Source organism: Notothenia coriiceps, unplaced genomic scaffold (assembly GCF_000735185.1).
Source record: "Notothenia coriiceps isolate Sejong01 unplaced genomic scaffold, NC01 NC01_scaffold00037246, whole genome shotgun sequence".
NCBI lineage: Eukaryota > Metazoa > Chordata > Actinopteri > Perciformes > Nototheniidae > Notothenia > Notothenia coriiceps.
The window spans coordinates 25,007,963-25,025,972 of NW_011369947.1; the positions used below are offsets into that span (position 1 = coordinate 25,007,963).

The window sequence follows — 18,010 nt, forward strand, 5'->3', positions numbered from 1 at the left end:
TGCCGACATGTGCGCTCGCATAATGCATGCAAAGGAGACACAGTTTGTGTGTGGCTTTTTTGTTGCAGTAATTTGTAATCTGTATGTAAGGTTGGCATGTCTTAAAAGTGGGGGTGAGGGTGGTAGTGTGAGCGTGCATGTGTGTGTGTGTGTGTGTGTGTGTGTGTGTGTGTGTGTGTGTGTGTGTGTGTGTGAGAATGTGTGTGTGAGTGTGCTGTTTAACTCCATTGTAATGTTGACCCCTAATCAATAAAAACAATTTAGCTAATGAAAAAAAAACAGTCTGCATGCTTGAGGGCATGCGCACTCCTTCCTGAATCTGAAAGTGCACTTACAGTGGAGCAGTGATTATCCACAGCCCGCATGCATCCTGTGGCATGGCTTCATTGGCTAAAGAAAACACCCCCCCCCCACCCACAGATGAAATCCCCACACACTTGTCACTAACTAACTTTTATTTCCAGGTTAGCTGTCACCACTAACTGTGATTGCATGCTTTTTTCTTTATGTCTGTTTTATCCCGAGCGTTTTTGATTTGACTGTCATTTTACCCAGCACATGTTCCATTGTCAGTAACAGCTAGGACTCATTTTCGTTAGTCGTTCTGTATTTCTGCTGCTCCTAGGCTCTTCTGCATGCATCTGTGTTAAGTTGTAGTGTAATCTGAAGTGGAAGTTGTCTTGGCCAAGTGAACTGACTGCTAGGTTTCAATTGACAGCTGAGGAAGTGTGACTGGAGCGTGACTCAAAACGGCAGGCATTATGGCCCCAGTGCCACTGACGACACTTTGGGGATTACTTGGCAAAGGTAACCTTTTCATTCTTTCATGCAGTCTCTCTGTCTCTCTTGCACCACACAAACACACACACACACACACACACACACACACACACACACACACACACACACACACTGCAATGAATAATGCGATATAATTCATTTGATTTATACAATGTCACATATGAATTCACATATAAATCAACATTTTCTGATTTGTGGCTGTATAATTTTAAGAAGGCATCAGATGTGGTGTGACACGGACGATGTCTTGTTTTGTGACAGTTTTCCCCAAAATAGATCTTTGTATTTATGTTTTGAAGTGTTTTTGTGTGAATTTGTCAAACTTTATTAATTCCAAATTGTATCCAGGGTTAGATTCTCTATTGGACACCCGACGAAAACAAAATGTTCTTATTTCATAACACACACTTTTGATGAAACTAATTGGAACAAATGAAGTCCAACCAGGTAGAATAAAAAGAAGTCATTCCAGGTCAGCTTTCAGCCACGTGAGGATGTTTTACTTTCCGCATTTAACAAGCTTTGCTTTGTTTGACTTTATGCTGAAGTCATGCTTTGCTCTCGTTAACCTAAAGCTACAGACAGTCTCCTCTAACCCCCTCCCCCTTCATCTCCCCCCCATGCCTCCACACTGTATCTCTCCCTCTCTGGAGGAAAAAACCTGAGCCATTTCACTGTGGCGGAGCGAGCGAGCTGAGCCTTTTCCTGTTACGTATTTTCCCCTTTTCCAATGCGAGCGTAGATGGTGTGAGAGTTCATGTGTGTGTGTGTGCAGATAGTGTGTGCCCGCTGAAGTTACAAACTCTTTTACACAAACAGAGCCCCCTTCAACAGGCCTCCTAATAGGCCGGTGAGGTAGCAGAGAAAATGTCCCCTGCAGCAGGACTCACAGCAGCTAACTCCTCCTCTTCTCCCCGTGTGAGAGTACAGTAATGAGCAGAAAGATCCCAACTGAATTTAGATAATTCTGTTACAAAGATGCCCCGGTAATTCTATTCCAGTTGTTTTCCCTCTTATTAATGTAGAACCATTCCAACATACAGATGGAATCAGTGGGATTTCTCTTTTATCTCTGCTGCCCTTTAAACGAAGCCTCTTCACTTCTATCCCCCCAAATTAAAACGCTGCCAGACCCGCATGTTGCCATTGTGCAGGAAATGGGTCAGCAATCCATTAAGATGCCATTAGATAATCTAATTTAGGGAGCTAATCCTTAAACGAAGCACGCGGTATGCCCGGGCTGTGCTTGCAGGGAGTAGAATTAGTGAGGTTTGGGTGCTTGGACAGGGCACAGGGAGGCCATCTTGAAGGTTACCTAAGGAAATGCAGAGATGGCGGTCAGAGTGCAGAAACGCAACGTTATACAGACACAAAATATGTAAAAATAGTTGTATTTTAAGCTAATGTGGCTATTTTTTTTTAATAGAGAAAGGGAAATGCTTGACAAATTGGAACAATACCCCAAATTATTTTCATTTGGCACTAAAAGACTGCATTTGAAATGTATTTGATTGCACCATACCAAGTGAATATGTTTGTATTCAAAGTTAAGTAAAATCTTAAGTTAAGTCTCAATCAGTAGCGAAAGCAGGACTCCGGCCGCCCACTCTGTGATTTAGCCCGATAGTAGAGAGGAAATCTTTACATCAAAGTCCTGCCCAGCGCAGCTTTAGGTTATGGGATGCAGATTCAGACTGACAGCCATCGATTTTAACAAGATTAAAACCGATCTGCCGGTTTAGTGCGCACAAAGGCCCGTGAGTCTGCTTTTGTAGCTGTGTGGTCCCCCTTTAATCCAAGCCATTACCTGAGAGGAGTCTCGTAAGGACAGGGCATCAGGGAGAGATGGGAGGAGGGAGAGAGAAAGGGAACGGGGAGAAGAGAAAGCTGCAGCGCTCTGTGCGCTCTTTGTTCAGCAAGGTAGGAAAAACGTAATCCTCCCTTTCCTGTCCGATGATTTTTGGCAGGGTGAAAGAGAGAAGGAGGCGGGGGGGAAGAGAGAGAGGATAGCATGAGGACGGGCTGGGTAGGAGGAGGAGGAGGAAAAGACTTTAGAGAGGATTAGCCTTGAGGTTGTTTTTAACTCTTTGCACACTTTGAGATGTTTGCTTTTATTTTGAATACATCTTCTCTCCTCTGTGTTCGGTCAAGCTTTATACAAGAGTCTGAAGGCACAGAGGTGAATTGAGTTTGCACTTTTCAAGTAGAAGAGCAGTGACTTGACACCTCTTCTACTTCTGTAAACACATTTTTTCTTTATCTGTTCCTTTTCAAACAACTCCTCTCCTTGTTATCATCTCCCCAAACATGACCTCCTGTCTACTTTTTCAACATCTTCCATCATCCTCCCTTCCCAGCTCTTCTTCATCTGTCTCTATGCGTCCACGCTCCATCAGAAGAAAGTTAGTACACGGTGAACCGGGTAGAAAGTGTTCTACGCAGGTATTCTCAGAGTTAGCGGTGATGATGTGAGAGGGTGTTAGATGAGTGCACACAGGGGGCCTGTAGGGGAGAAGGGGGTGGTGGTAGTGGGGGGGGGGCTAATTATCTGACATCTACGTAGCACAGCACCCCACGGGAACAACATGCTGTTTGTTCCCCGCTCGCGTTTTCAGTTAGCACCGTTGCTCCCCAGGAACAATCACTGTGTTGTTTTGCCATTAGCGTGAGATGAATAGGGATGGGACAGCTTTATGTAGGACCCCCCCTCTCACACTTTTTTACCCTCAACCCCCCTCCTCCTCCACCATCACACACTCCCCCCCTCATTCTACACCGCCATCAATGCAGAAAGGAGAGCCTGCGTCATGGCTCTGGGAATCAAGTGGAATCACCTCAGATTCGATTAATGAGCTGCGGCGGCCATTTCTCTTTTTGTCCGAACGAAACAAAAAGCAGAACTTGAACCCTGATGGCTGCTGGTCGTCAGCAAAGCAGTGTTCAGGATAACTGAAATAAAGAATCTGATTTTGCTGCAGAAACAAGCTAATGGCATGTGACTAATCTCTCCTTCTCTCTGTGTGTCTTCTCTCCACAGTCCTGGTACCTGGGCGAGCTTAGTTCCATTCCAAGTATCGAACGGGACTCCGATTCTGCCAACAAATGTCCACCAGAACTACAGCATAAACATCATTGGTGAGCCGCTGGTCCCCGCTGAGACAGGGAACTGAACACAAAGCCCCCCCCCCCCAGGGTGGATGCATGGCCGGGGGGTGCTGGTGGTGCACAGCCAGCCCTACAGGTGTCCGCAGCCATGGATGAAACCAGCAAAGCAGCACGAAGCTGCACAATCGTCCCCTAACTCCCCATCTCTCCCCCTTCCGTGCCCCCCTCCCACTCCCCCTTTTGAAGGACACTGGCCGTGAAGTGAAGGGTTTTTTCGGAGGAAAGAAAAAAAGCTTCAGGTCTGCCGTGTCCCCTCCGCCTCGCCATCTCCACCTCCACCCACCAGTCAGTCGTTGTGTTGGAAGAACTTCTCAATCCATTCAAATACTGTGATGTATAGATGCCTTAATGTTTTATTGCATGACACTCTAGTCTCTTAGCGGCAATTCCTACTATTTTTCCGTGCTGTGGGAGGAAGTAAAATCTTGATTTACACACACACATACATGAAGAGGTCTGCGCAGCGACAACCTCTGCCTGGTGGATGGCTCTGAGACTCTAAGCTCTCCGGTCAGACCTCTTGAAAAGAGGCCCCCCCCCGCGTGAAACGATTCACTGTGTACACCATAGGAACAAAAAATTGTGAATTCAGAGTTTCTTCTTGCGTTTGATTTCAGTTTACTGTGATACGACTCTCTGTTCAGAAAAATGTGTTGACTTTGTTTATTCTTTACTGCTACTTACTTTAAGAATTAACGTGAATACTTACGGTAAGAGTTGAGAACTCTTGATGCGGTTTTAAAAAAACACTAAATGTTTGGCTTGAGATTGGACCCCTCATTAAAAGAATTTGCAACTCCTTTACAAAAGGATCTAAAAAGACGGAGAATAGGAAAATCGCGATAGAGGCAAGTGCAATGGAATTTTTTGAAGGGAAGCTATCAGTCTGTCAGCCCTAAGACTCTAAAGGAAAGGGGATAAATATTAAATGGTTTTATGGGTAAAATGTTTAAGAAAACATTTGAATTTGATTTCACTCACATATCCGTCTTCTCACATGAGAAAAACATAGAGCGTGGAAGGCAGTTGAAGGCAAGCACTGAGCTGCCGGTGCAGCGCTGAGCAAAACCAGCTCTTCTTTTGAGCCCTTCCCATCAATAGGGGAAGTATTTTATATTTATTTTGGGGAAAAAATAAGCGAACATAAGTAATGAGACACACAAAGTGTGTACAAATTGCATTTAATTGTTTTTTAAAATGTTCACGATAAGATCAAGAGCGTATGCATTTGGCCATCAGCTTCTAAAGCTTATGTTTACAAAAAAATATATGGAATGCAAAGTGTTAATCCATGGAAATGTACAATTCATGCAAATGTACAGCAGGCTTATGTGTAAAGCTACAGTTTGTGCAAGGTGAACTCTAAAGCGGAAGAGGTTTAAAACTGCAAGATGAATCCAGGTGGTGGCAAATCCCTGAAATCTAGAATTGTGCACGGCATGTTCACAGCCATTGCCTCTCCAGTCCAGACATATTTATACAAGGAAAATCTCTCCAGTACTCTTAATTTGCACGATGACATATAGTCCACATTACGTGCCTTGCCTTTGAATATAGAGACATCACTACACTTGTTTTTGCTGCATTTATCATTATAGAAAAAAATTAACATTTTTATGATAAGAATTGTTTTGTACTCTGAATGAAATTGTTGATTTTTAACTTCATGTACTACTCTATTTCACAGTTACATTGCATATCAAGGCTGTGTATAGTTGCCGTTTTAAAGTTTGTAATCAACCAGCATTTTTTTTTTTTTTCTCAGTATTTTTGGTGGTTTTTCTAATAACCTGTCATTTTTTTGTTTTCCTTATTTTTCAATGCTCATTTTGTTCATCTTCCAATTACTATTGTGGAGGGTGGAATTCAGAATTATGAAAATTATGCAATACCAAGTTTTGCCTATGTAGGTAGTGCTTATAGATGCGTCAATTATTAGAGGCTAGTTTGGAGATAGACAATATTGTAATGCATTTATTTTGTTGATATCGTTGTTTGTCGTTGTTGTTGTTGATGATGTTGTTGTTGTTGTGGGTGTTTTTCCTTTTTTATTGACCAAAGTGGGGACTGCTTTCTATGCAGTGTATGACAAGGTCTTTATCTTTTTTTTCTTTTTTTAGCATTTAGGCCTACCGAATGACGGTGTGTTCCAGTGTATTTTGAATTCGCAAGTTTTAGAGGGAGGGGCGGTATTTTTCTAGAAGTACTTTTTTTTAAAAGTGCACCCTTGGTCTTTAAACGGCTGCAAAGTCACTGATTGGTCTACTGTGACTCTTACTTTTAACTTTCCACCTGGGGTGCTAGCATGTGACCTTGAAGGAGCTCATTTTTCACAGGAGAGACGGCTTGACTTGAGTATGACAATCATTTTAAGAAATCATTTTGCGTCAAATCCCATTCTCTCACAGATCCCTTAAAGCTGCAACTGAGGACGGATACCGTTGCACGCTTGTATCGAGTACTACGCCGTACTATTCTAGACGTCACCTGAATGCAATTCCCAAGTAGATGCCTTAAACACATCAGTGAAGTGGCCTGTGACCTGCGCAACAATCACACACCGACTATTGCTAGTGAGACCTGTCCAAATCAGTTCCAGACGGGCTCGAGCAAGCCTTTAGAAAGTATTTTATAAGTAGTAGATTTGTATAAATGTATATACGATATGCACATATGTCAATTCCTGAGATACTTCCCCAGCAGAGAGCCCAGTAGAAGTAAATATTGGAAGCACAGAAGCGTGGTGTTTTCTGATTTCGTGTCCTGTGGCCCCGTAGAAGCTTAAATAGAATTCACTAGAAGAAAAGAATAGCACTTATCTAGCACATAGGCAATCTTCTTCTCCCCCGTACAGTGTTTTGAAACCTAGTCTTAAACTAAACTCTCAGGCGTAATACAGGGCATTATTTATATCAATCATTATCATAAAAAAAACTCTTCTCACAGAGAGAGCAGCGTTTCCGATGCTGCTATGACACCTTTTGCACTCTTTCCTTACAATCGTGAAAGAAACGTTCCCCTCGGACAGACCGGGGCTCTCCGGCAGTCGTAAGCAGAGGGCTAAGAAGCAGAAATCGTTTTTAAAAATAATCCTCAAGTCAAGCTCAATCTCTCCGTTTTCACCCATATTTCTTATGCAGAAAATGTTTAAAAAGTCACCCCGTTCTATGTGCACTGTTCTGTCTTTTTTCGTTGTTTTATTCTTTTTATTTGAGAAGAAAAACTATAAGTGCTTTGCAGCCTTTGGCCATTGGAGACCCCACTGACGTGCATTGTCCCCAGTGTGTGTGTGTGTGTGTGTGTGTGTGTGTGTGTGTGTGTGTGTGTGTGTGTGTGTGTGTGTGTGTGTGTGTGTGTGTGTTTGCCTGTGAGTGTGCGTGATAAAATGTGTCAGGGTCACTGTGCTGTTGGTGTTTATTTGAATAGGAGGCTGTACATAAAGGTAAATATCCTGATTGCGTCGATAGCAGTAGTCTGTGTGGTTGAACTCTGCGTTGGCAGCTTGAGTGTTAGTGTGCGTCTGTGTGTGTGTCTGTGTGATAGAGTGCCTCTGACACTACACAATGAGAGAAGATGAGGGTCTTCCTATTGAATTAAAAAAAAAAAAGCCTGCCATAGGACAGGAGTTTGTACACTGGAAACTTTCTCGAGAGTTCTCCTCTTTAAGCCCTTATTTGTAAATCTTCAATTCTGGGGAAAAATGTGTCAATTCCATTTTAGGAACATTTTTGAATTTGGTATTTGTTTTGGAGGCTGGATTTGAGTTAGAACTCTCCAGGATTTCCAGATTATTAGAATCTAAAGTGTTGTATTCCTGTATGTATAGTAAATATAGGGGGAAAATATTCTATACAGATCCATAGATATAAAAAAAAACCGACAACAATGAAGGCTTTTTGTTATTAATATTATTATTTCTGATCTTGGTTGGTTAGTGCTTAGATATTTACATTTGGGAAACACTTCATGAATATTTGAATTATTGTTCTTTGATTAGTGTGGCCATAGCGAGTTTGATGTGATTTATCTCATTTTTTTGCAAATGGGTGTGAATTCTTGTCCAACAAGATGTTGGTGTGAGTGTGTTTCGGTAGCAGCTGGGAGGTGTCTTCACTGAACCAGTAGAAAAGGCCCCAGATTGCACCTGAACTTGAGCGAGAAGCAGGGTAAAACTTGCAGTGACAAACGTCCTCGATGAATCTATCAGATAGTTTCTTTTTTTTCTTTTTCGCTTCTTCTCAGAGGAAATGTTGTGGGACGATTGGTGCTACATTTGGACTCAGATCAGATTCGGCAGGCCAATGTTGAGCTGTTTAGTTAGTTTGTATGCAGACGACACTCTTTAATATCTCTCTTATGATCAGTAACTACATCTAGGCAGCACTCATTTTGCACATTCCGCATGCTGTTTATGCCTGATGTGATGTAAAAACACTTCATTAACACTACGAACCAACATCACATTGTACTGCAGGTGCTTTAGAATAGGGTACTGTACCTTCCAGCTGTTAAAAGCTAATGTATTTGGGCATGGTCACGTATTTCTATCGCTACGCAGAGTGTGGATGTAGCCTGTTAGAAAGCTCTTGAAACTTGTTATTAGTCTACCATCCCTTCAGAAAGAGCCATATCCAAGGCAGATTTCACAACATTATTTCAGAAAGTATTAGAAAACAGGACATCTTTATGCAAGGAGGACCTGTGGCACTCATGCAATATGTATACTTTTCTTTTAACTGAATGTCACACACTCTGCAGGGACTGAGAGGGCGTATGCATGCAGAGGACATTTCATTTTCATCCTACACGAGCAATACACACCTTCCATTCGTTGGCTAGCTGCTAGTCACTTGGCATCAGGTTGTTATAAAACATGAAAAACCAGCATTTTTACAGGATGTAACATTCACCAAAAGAAGACAAAAAAGATAGCAATGCAGTGCCTGTTCAAGCTGTCCGAGTGTCTATTGTATATAATTGTAAAATGTGATAGACTTACTTTCATATGTGACATGAAAAACAACCATCACAGTACAGAATGTGGCAAACTCATCTAGAAATAGGCTCTTTATTTCTTCTGATGTTTTTTTGTTGCGATTTATTAACTATGCCCACATCAAGCTTGTTCAAAATTTGAGAGGAGATGTTCATTCTTCTTCTTTTTTCTTTTGTTTTCCGGGAGGGGCGCGGCGGGGGGGGGGGGGGGTCAGTGCTATTACGAGCAGTGAAAAGATCAAATAATGTCTTTTCTCGTCACCATTTTTTTCTTTGCAGGGCTGATTTATTTTTGGGGTCTTGTGGCACTTTTAAGTCCCTCTGCGCACACATTTTTGACCACGTGATTGATGGTGGAATTATATATAACGAACAACAACAACAACACCAACAAAACGATATGTAAACAGTCTCCAGTAGTGATCGTAGTTACACTGCAAGTGTGTGCAAAGGTCTATGTATGTATCTGAATGTACGTTTTAGAGGACTTTTTGGAAACCTTTTTTGTTTTTTATCTTTTCATTGACAGTTTAGGAGCCACAGGTGTCCATTGTGAACTGTATAGCGAAGGCCTTGATATCCCTTCTTTTATTGATTTTAGAAACGCCGAGCATTAGGCAATGCCTTCAAGCTGGTTACATTTGGTGCAGGGGCTAAAATTGCCACAAGATTAAAATCAGTGTAAATAAAGGCTAAACTTTTTGTGATTGTTACTGTTATATCCAGCCTATACTGCTAGCAGCTGTTTTTACTGCAGTCAATTACTGGAAGTGGATATATTTCCTATGCAAAACTGTTTAAACAATAAAATGAGCTATGCTACAAAAACGACTTTCATGTGATGGCTCTTTCTTGCATTTGTTTTATTATATTTGATTTTCAATGATTGCAATTTGAGACCTAAATATCAAATATCCTGTTTGAAGTTTATATCTGTCGGTTTGATTAACAGGTACACGATACATCTGTGTTTTCAAGTCAGTTGGCTGGAAATTGTGGGGGAAAAAATATTGAACTGTTCTTTGTTATTTAGGGACAGTATGAAACTGATTAGAATCGAGAGAGGGTCACAGCAGGGGAAGGGTATATTTTAATTTCCCCAGATGTATTTTTCCCTTGTGATTTAACATAGAATAAAGACATAAAAAGGTCAAATAGCTGCATCACAAAGGTGTTTTTTATATGTAATGCAGCACTCTTAGGAAACTGTCTAGAACACATGTGTCAAACTCAAGGCTCGGGGGCCAAATCAGGCCTGTGGTAGATTTAATTTTGGCCCGCAGGATAATTTAAAATTACTATTAGATCTGGCCCACCGGTATATTGCACGCACACCTTCACTCAATCCTGAGGATTTCCTCAGCTCAGAGCCTGAGCCCAAACATTGATGACCTTGCACCCGAGATGAGATGCCGAGTATCTGAACGAGCATCACAGAGCAGCACATTGAGTTTACAGGGATGTTTCCTTCTGCACTTTTTCTTGCGACATGTTTGGTTTTTTCTTTGAGGGAAATAGTTTTGTTGAAGCTGTTGTTGGCCTGTGGAAAAATGTAATCATAAGAAATTACTCTGAAAAATCTGCAGATAGAGCCATAAGAAATTAATGCAACTGATTATTTAATGTTTAATGTTGTTTTTATAGGCAATAATTTAAGCTTTGTTAGTTCCAGGTTATTTGGCCCACTGTGTATTTCACTTTGACACCCCTGGTCTAGAAGAATTGTCTCCAAAATGCAACGCCATGTGACTAAGGCATAATGTGATTTATTTTACTGTATCAGGCCGAAGCACCATCTGATCTAATTTATGTTTATTTTTGTGCAATCCGTAGAAGGGGGGGGGGGAATAGTGTGACACTCGAGTCCATCTGAAAGCCTCAGAACTACCACCTGTGCCACTTATTCTGTAGGTATACAAAACAAAATGAGCTATTTCTTTAAACTAAGGCCTGGTTCCGAATATCTACAGGTTTCTTTTTTTAGTTAAAGCTATCAAAGGGTGAGACAGAAGGGATGACACACACATATGGGCTGGATTTGAACCCGGGTCCTTATCTCGGGAACTAAGCCCAAGTACATGGGCCATCAGCTCCACCAACTTATACGATGGCCTTCAAATGTATTATTGTGAATCAAGAAAAAGTTTAAAGAAACATTAACAATGCTATGTTGGGCCTCGCCTTTTTCATTTTAGATTAAACCAATATGTACGGTACCTTTAAGAGCTGAGCTGAACTGCTCTCTGTATTAGAGTGCAAGATAACTGGCACAATGTTCAGGATGGTCTCACTAAGGAAAGCAAGGCTGAGAGAGCAAAACAAGGTAAGTAATTGCTGCAGGGGTGGAATAAGGACAGTGCCAAGTCAGAGGAATTACGACCATTTGACTTAAAGTATTAATGTAATTGGATTTGGGTGATTCTCAGAAGTGTGTCTGTGACAGTTCTCCCTAAAAGCAAACATTAGTTTTCACGTCCTGGAGCGATCCCATGACCCCACATACCCGTGCTCCAACATGTAATTTCTCAAGCTAATCTACTGTAATACCCCAATCCCTGAGGAATGGGCGGCAGACGTGTTTGGACCTCAACAGTCTGCTGGTACCTCGGAGGGTCACTCAAGGTAACATCCATCTGGGTCACTGTGTCAAGTACATGAAGCTCTGATCTAGTAAGCCTCTCTAATGGAATTGAGGACATTGAAAGAGTACGGCTAATTAAGTCTTATTACGGCTGTGTGATAGGCTCAGGGCTCAGCAGGACTCTTGATGACAGGCACCTTCAGTCGGACCCCCATGACCCGGTGCCCTGTCCAGACCTAGGGCGCCCTCCTACAGGCCCGTTGAGGCCCTGCATGCAGCTCAATAATCACAGCAAAGCCCACCTGGCCTCGAGCACAAACCAGAGTTCATTTGGCTATCATTAAAGAGGACCAACAATGTGGCACGCTGATATAAAATTACCCGATCTATAATGGTAATCATCATGCCATTTATCAAAATTGGCCAGTTGAGTCAACATCTGGCTTCAATAGGGGGCTGTAGTCGGTGAGGGTCTTGGCAGCGTCTTGTACCCTACATATTTTCCACTCTCTTTTATCAAGGCCTGCTGTCGGTGATTTGACGAAGCTAAATAGATGATGATTTGGCCCTATTATGTTTCGCAGGGCTCAAGCAAAGGGGATTTGTTGATTGCCTTTGTGTTTGTCCACTGTTTTTTTTTCTCCTTCTTCTACCCTCATGGATCCAGGAGAGGTAACGGCGCCTTGTGGTTCTTCAACAAGCGTCTGCACCGGAGAGAGGATGGAGAAGGGGGGGGGGGGGGGGGGGAAAGCACAGCGAGTACTCTCACACAACCCTGTGAGCGCAGGGGCTGCACCGGGCCGTTGGACGCGAGCCAATGCCAGCACAAAGAACTCTGTCACATCCCCAAGTTTTATGGGAGGAATATAATATTCATCTTGTGTGCTGTTAGAATAAGGTAATGAATTTATCTGATCCATTTTGTCTTTTGGCATCAAAGTATGAGTGTAATACACTCTATCTACAAATTCATTAAGGTGTAATTAGTTTACTACTGAGGGAAATATATTGTTCGTGTTTGGTGCAGACAATGTAGACCTCGTGATTTTATGGAAGGAAACAAAAAAATAATAACCTCAAATCCCTTTTTGAAAATAAATCCACAGCAGATACGGTTTTAATATGGATCCACTCAAAGGAATAATTCAACATTAGGGGAAATACATTTTATGCCAATATGGTGAGAAGATCAATATAATGATTAGCTTAGTTTAGCATAAAGACTGGAAAAAAGGGGGAACTAGCCTGGCTCTCACCAAAAACATAACATATCTGCTTCATAATTCTTAGGCTCTTTAATTAACAATAACCATTTTGTCACTCCTTACAAAAGAAAAGTATAAAAAAAGACAAGTTGCAATTTTACATGGCAGCAGTTAGCTTTTTTGCTCAGCTAAGCTAAGCTAACAATCGCCCAACTGTAGCTTCATATCTCACATAGCCTACGAGTTGTCCTGATATTCTCCAAAAAGTCAAACAATTTTTTACCAATAAGACAGCCCTCTGACAGTAGGGTGTGTTTCATTAAAAATGTATTTGGAGATATCCAAGGGACAAGACATTTCACAAGAGCCCATATCTTTTGATTTAGAGCTTTAGCCTTCGTGAAGGAACACTCAGACAACAGCCTGCGTCTGTTTGCAAAAATGTGGTTGAAGAGAGCTCTGGGAATAAAAGAAGGCTGTCTGAAAATGCACTAGTCCTAAATAGCACTCTCAGCTCTGTGTATTCCCACACAAATTTGCATAAATTTCATAGTCTAAGTCATGCACTGTGGCTGGAGCGTGTTATTAGTCTATCTTTACGTGGTAGTACAGGCAGAACACACTGAGGGTTGTTGTTATCTCATTGAAAGCACCCTGGTATTACACCCTGCGGATTGAGAGTGGGTCTTAAGATCGTGGGATTTGTTCACATATTAAAGCATGTCTGTTTGGATGCGCAGAAAAGAAACAGGTGTTCAGTGTGTGTGAGTGTGTGTATGAGAGAGAGGAAGCAAACTCATGTGTGTGTCTTTGTGTTGCCCCCCGTGATGTTTGTTCGAAAGCATACACGCACATAGGATGAGAACACGCTGTTCATTGCCTATGTGTGTGTGTACATGTGTGTGTATGACTTGACAGAGGGGTGGGGGTGCTTTATTGAAAAGTACTCCTCTCCTCCCCTGTTCAACATGCTGGATTAGCACCAGCAGTTTCCCATGGAGCCGTCCCTCCCAGCCCCCTGGCCATTTGCATAAGGCGCAGACAGGCGGAGATGTGACAAACAAACCTGGCACACACAGCGCCGGCTGCCTCTTTACATGAACCCTTTGCCTCGTTCTTGCCACGACAAGAAAGAGACACAAGATAGAGCTCGAGCAAACCCACCTGCGTACACTCGGGGCCTGTTTCCTGAGTCCAAACTCCACGCTGTAAATAAAATTAGAGGCAGACTGAGGTTTGAGGCCGGTATTTCTGCCCGTGATCATAGTGATTCACGTGTCAAGAAAAGCAAAGGGCTGAAAGGAGGTGAGAAGGGCTGTCATTTGGACAAAACTGCCTTGAATCAAAGCATCCTCCCCCTCGTTTTTCTTTTCCTCCAAGATGGTAATGTTCACCTTAAAACATCTTTACTGTACTGTAGCTACATAACACAGCTCTCTGCACTGCTGTCTGACCGCCAAGTTCCTATCAAGCCTCTGATTTATGGCGCTTGATGCATTCCTTGGCCCTGGCGAGGAGGCAGTTTAGCTGAAATATGAGAAGAGATGCAGAGAACACACTCAAAGTGTGTTTCAGTTTAGCCTGCCTGTGCACTATGTAGCTGGTGCAGATTCAAAGTTTTGTCTTTGCAAAACCTGAAACAGCTTATTTTTGTAATCTCTAGATTGGAAAATATTTCAGCAATGTGACTGTCTGCCCCATCAGCATGTCCGGTTGTGTGATAACAGGAATAAACTGTAACCCAGCTGTCATGAAGACCACAAACCCCCTTTTGTTGGTTGTGACATGCAGCTTTCAGCCTCCTAAATTACATTGGGATTAAAAATGTTAAGTTCAACTCCTTGCCTTTTCCTGTCCACTTACACGAGGAAAATTGCATGCAGGTGTATGACGGAAAAAAGATCAACAACTTTACAGTAGTATTTTGTTGTAAATGGCTTCCTTGCGTGTGCGGTAAAGACCTGTAATCAATCATAAAGGCTTTAAGGAGCTGTTTGTCTTCATTTGGTTCTTAATGTAAAATTGCTGATAAACTAAAATCTGATAAATAGAAACAGACATTTGTGAAAAAAGTATATGAAGCGTTCACTGTGCATTGCTTTGTCTGCTACCCCAGTTACAACAGTGTGATTACATGCTTTATTAAGTGCTGAAGTGCTCTCTCCGAGTAAAAGCAGATGTCACCACAAGGCCTGTCACTGCGTCTGCATCGGGGTGCCTGTGGTCAGTGTCTCAGCCCGCAGTGGTTTCCCATTATTCAGCACACAAAATCATCACCAAACAGACTGGGTAAAAATACACACATAAAGATTTGAGCTTTTTGAATCACTGCATGTTTTCTGTTTCCCTGAACATATACAACAGTATGCTAGAAATTAAGACGTTCTTCACTGCAGAATAATGTGGTCTGGCATGAACATTTTGCAGTTAAGTGAGTTTAACTGCTCAACAAGGGACCAGCGCACATATTCCAAGTGCTGCACCAGAACTAGTTCAACAAGAAGTTTATTTTTTTGTAATGGTGTCATAGGGAGGAGGATAACCATCCATAATGCCCTCCATGTGTACTGGAGCAACGCACTGCTTCACTCCCAGCTCCAGGGCTGCTGGTCTGGAACTGACCTTTGACACGTCTGCCAAGAAAGCAAATAAATGGTTTCCATGTAATATTCCTTTTTTTCAAAAGATTATTTCAGGGAATTTATTAGATAGTCGGTTTCCATATTATGTCAAATGTAATCACGCTCACTCTGAAGCATTTATTCCAACTAGTGAAAAATTCATGTTTCTGCAGGCTGACATTTGGATTTTGCTCACTAGACATTTATATTAACATTTATTGCATAGATGTAAGGTGTTTTCTGTTTAGATTGACCTCCAGTTGATTGCCTTGATTGGTAACACCTGCCCTCGTTAGTGTTAATGCCACTGTCAACTCTCCCCTGTAGAAGGCTCTTTGCCGAAACGTCTTATCTTTATGAGTTATACGTGTTACTTTGCACTAAACTATTTAGTTTTATCGTCTGCCTGTGACCCAGCACCTCCCTGCTTTAGGTGAGTGTTTTCTTCAGCTTTTTATTATATCACTTCAAACATACCGTGACACATACATCAATTCACTGGTTTCTCACCACTTTTGCACAGTGCAACATCAGCCTGAACATTCACATGAAATATACCACAAAGAACTAAAGACTGAAAATAAAAACTTGTTGATTAGTTGCAATAGATCTCAAATAAAACAAGCATTTAGAGACACCCATTTTAAACTCAATACCCACAATATTCACAATAAATAGTTCACTTGATAACCTTTAAATCTAAATACTTAACCTAATTAAGGACTGCTTCTCCTTTAATATAAGTTCTCCTTTTCAAAGGATGGCTTAAAAACATCTCCCTTATAATAGTGCTTGGTCTGTGATTACGTTTTCTTAAAAATGCAGAGTTGTGCCAAGAACTAAATTATCTAATCTAACCAAATTGTAATTGATGGAGCTAAAGACACAAAAGGCTGCTTCAGCAAGTTGTTTTTGTAGTCCTTGCAACTGTTAATCATCTTGAGTCTGATGTACATTTGCAATAAGTGGTATTTGCTTTCCCTTTGCATTGCGCTCCCTGATTCCCAACACTGGGAGGAACCACTGCTTAGGATTCACCTACCATAGTATTAATTAATCATTGCACATCTGCAAGTGTGTATGCCCATCTCGCTGCCTGTTATGTTTGTTGACTTGTGTGTGTGTTACAATGGTGCTGTGGCACTTTGGCACCTGCGCTACATTATAAACCTAAAGGCTTGGATAATAAGCTGCAGGTGCACTCCTGGCAAAGAGACGAGATGCAGGGGGTGGCAGTGCTGGAGTGTGTGTGTGTGTGTGTGTTGGGGGGGTCACCTGCTGTTGTCGGTTGGCACTCTACATTAGCAAGTATATGACATCACCCAGCTCCTATACCTCATTCCAAACAGCGCGTTGACGGGTCTTTTTTTAACAGTGGAAACAACAGGAAATTGGCTTCAAAGCACTCGACAAAGAAACCAAATCCTTTGTCCATCGTTCCCTTCAGTCTGTGGCACTGTCAATAATTATTGATGTTAATTACCGTGATGATTAGGGTAATTTTTTCATAGCTGTGTTGGCAGGTATGCAAAGTAAAGATGGGCTGATGGAGCACACCGTAGAAGGGACTTCTCTCATTGACAGCATAGAGTTGAAGTGACAACCAATAAGGAGGCAATCTACTTCATAAAAAAACTAATTACATAATGAACAGTGCGATGTATAGGATATGGCACAGTCATATTGCACTTCCACCTGTGAAAAGAACAGCAGGAATAATTGTTTATGTTGGGGGAAGCTATTTTAAGTATATAATGCATGCAGTGTTATGTTAGTATCTTAAGTCTCCATAAACATCCACTTCATTTAACCCTGCTAAAAGGTACTACTGCATATGTATTTTGTATTTTACAAAGACAGAAACAATTTTGTTAATGTTGGTACCATCTTTATCCAGCTTTCAATCTGTAAAGATTGTTTCCTCAAACTTCCTCGCATCGTTATAGCTTTTGAATCCCTCACCTGCTTAACATTTACTGTACTTTCTGCTGAAGCCCCACTATACCCTGTTGATAGCTTCCAGACTTAATGTTGGCTGCAGCACATCGATGTCATTTAGCGAGAATTCTCCTCAAGCTGGAAACTTATACCAAGAAATGTTTAATGTGAGACTTTTACAATAAGAGTGTTCTCGGTTCGAACATTTCTTTCTGCTTTTACTTTCAAGGTTAAAGAAGAGCAGAATGGATGTTTGAATTAAAGGGGCCGTACCATGATTTGGGGGGTTTTCTCTTTCCTGTCGTGTGTTTTATATATATATACATATATATATTTGTGCATGTACAGCAAATAGTCTGCAAAGGCTACAAATCTCAAAGTTCCCTCCAGAGCGAGTCTCTCACACTACCCCCCCTGCCTAAATGGCCTACATTGATCTCCTTTGCACTGCTATTGGCTAGCGCTCCATTGTACGTGATTTCTAAGCGGTGGACCTATCACAACAGCGCCTGGCCAGCTATCCAATCAGAGCAAACTGGGCTCTGGTTTCCGACAGAGGGTGAAAAGAGGTGCTGGAGCACAGGCAGTATGAGAAGAAGAAAAGCACTTTTGGAACATGACCCCTTTAAGAACTGCCTAAAACGAACTACCCCAACACTTTAAGAATTTAACACAAAAAAGCCCAAAACCTTTGCTAATGAGCA

The 18,010-nt window shown here is 41.8% G+C and overlaps 1 long non-coding RNA gene across 1 annotated transcript; it reads left to right on the top strand.

Moving 5' to 3' along the window:
* Positions 1 to 718: 718 nt before the first annotated feature.
* LOC104966158 (uncharacterized) lies at positions 719 to 9,792 on the top strand. The gene is made up of 2 exons (XR_800630.1): positions 719 to 807; positions 3,839 to 9,792. It is a non-coding gene; the product is annotated as an uncharacterized lncRNA (long non-coding RNA).
* The last annotated feature ends 8,218 nt before the right edge of the window (positions 9,793 to 18,010 follow it).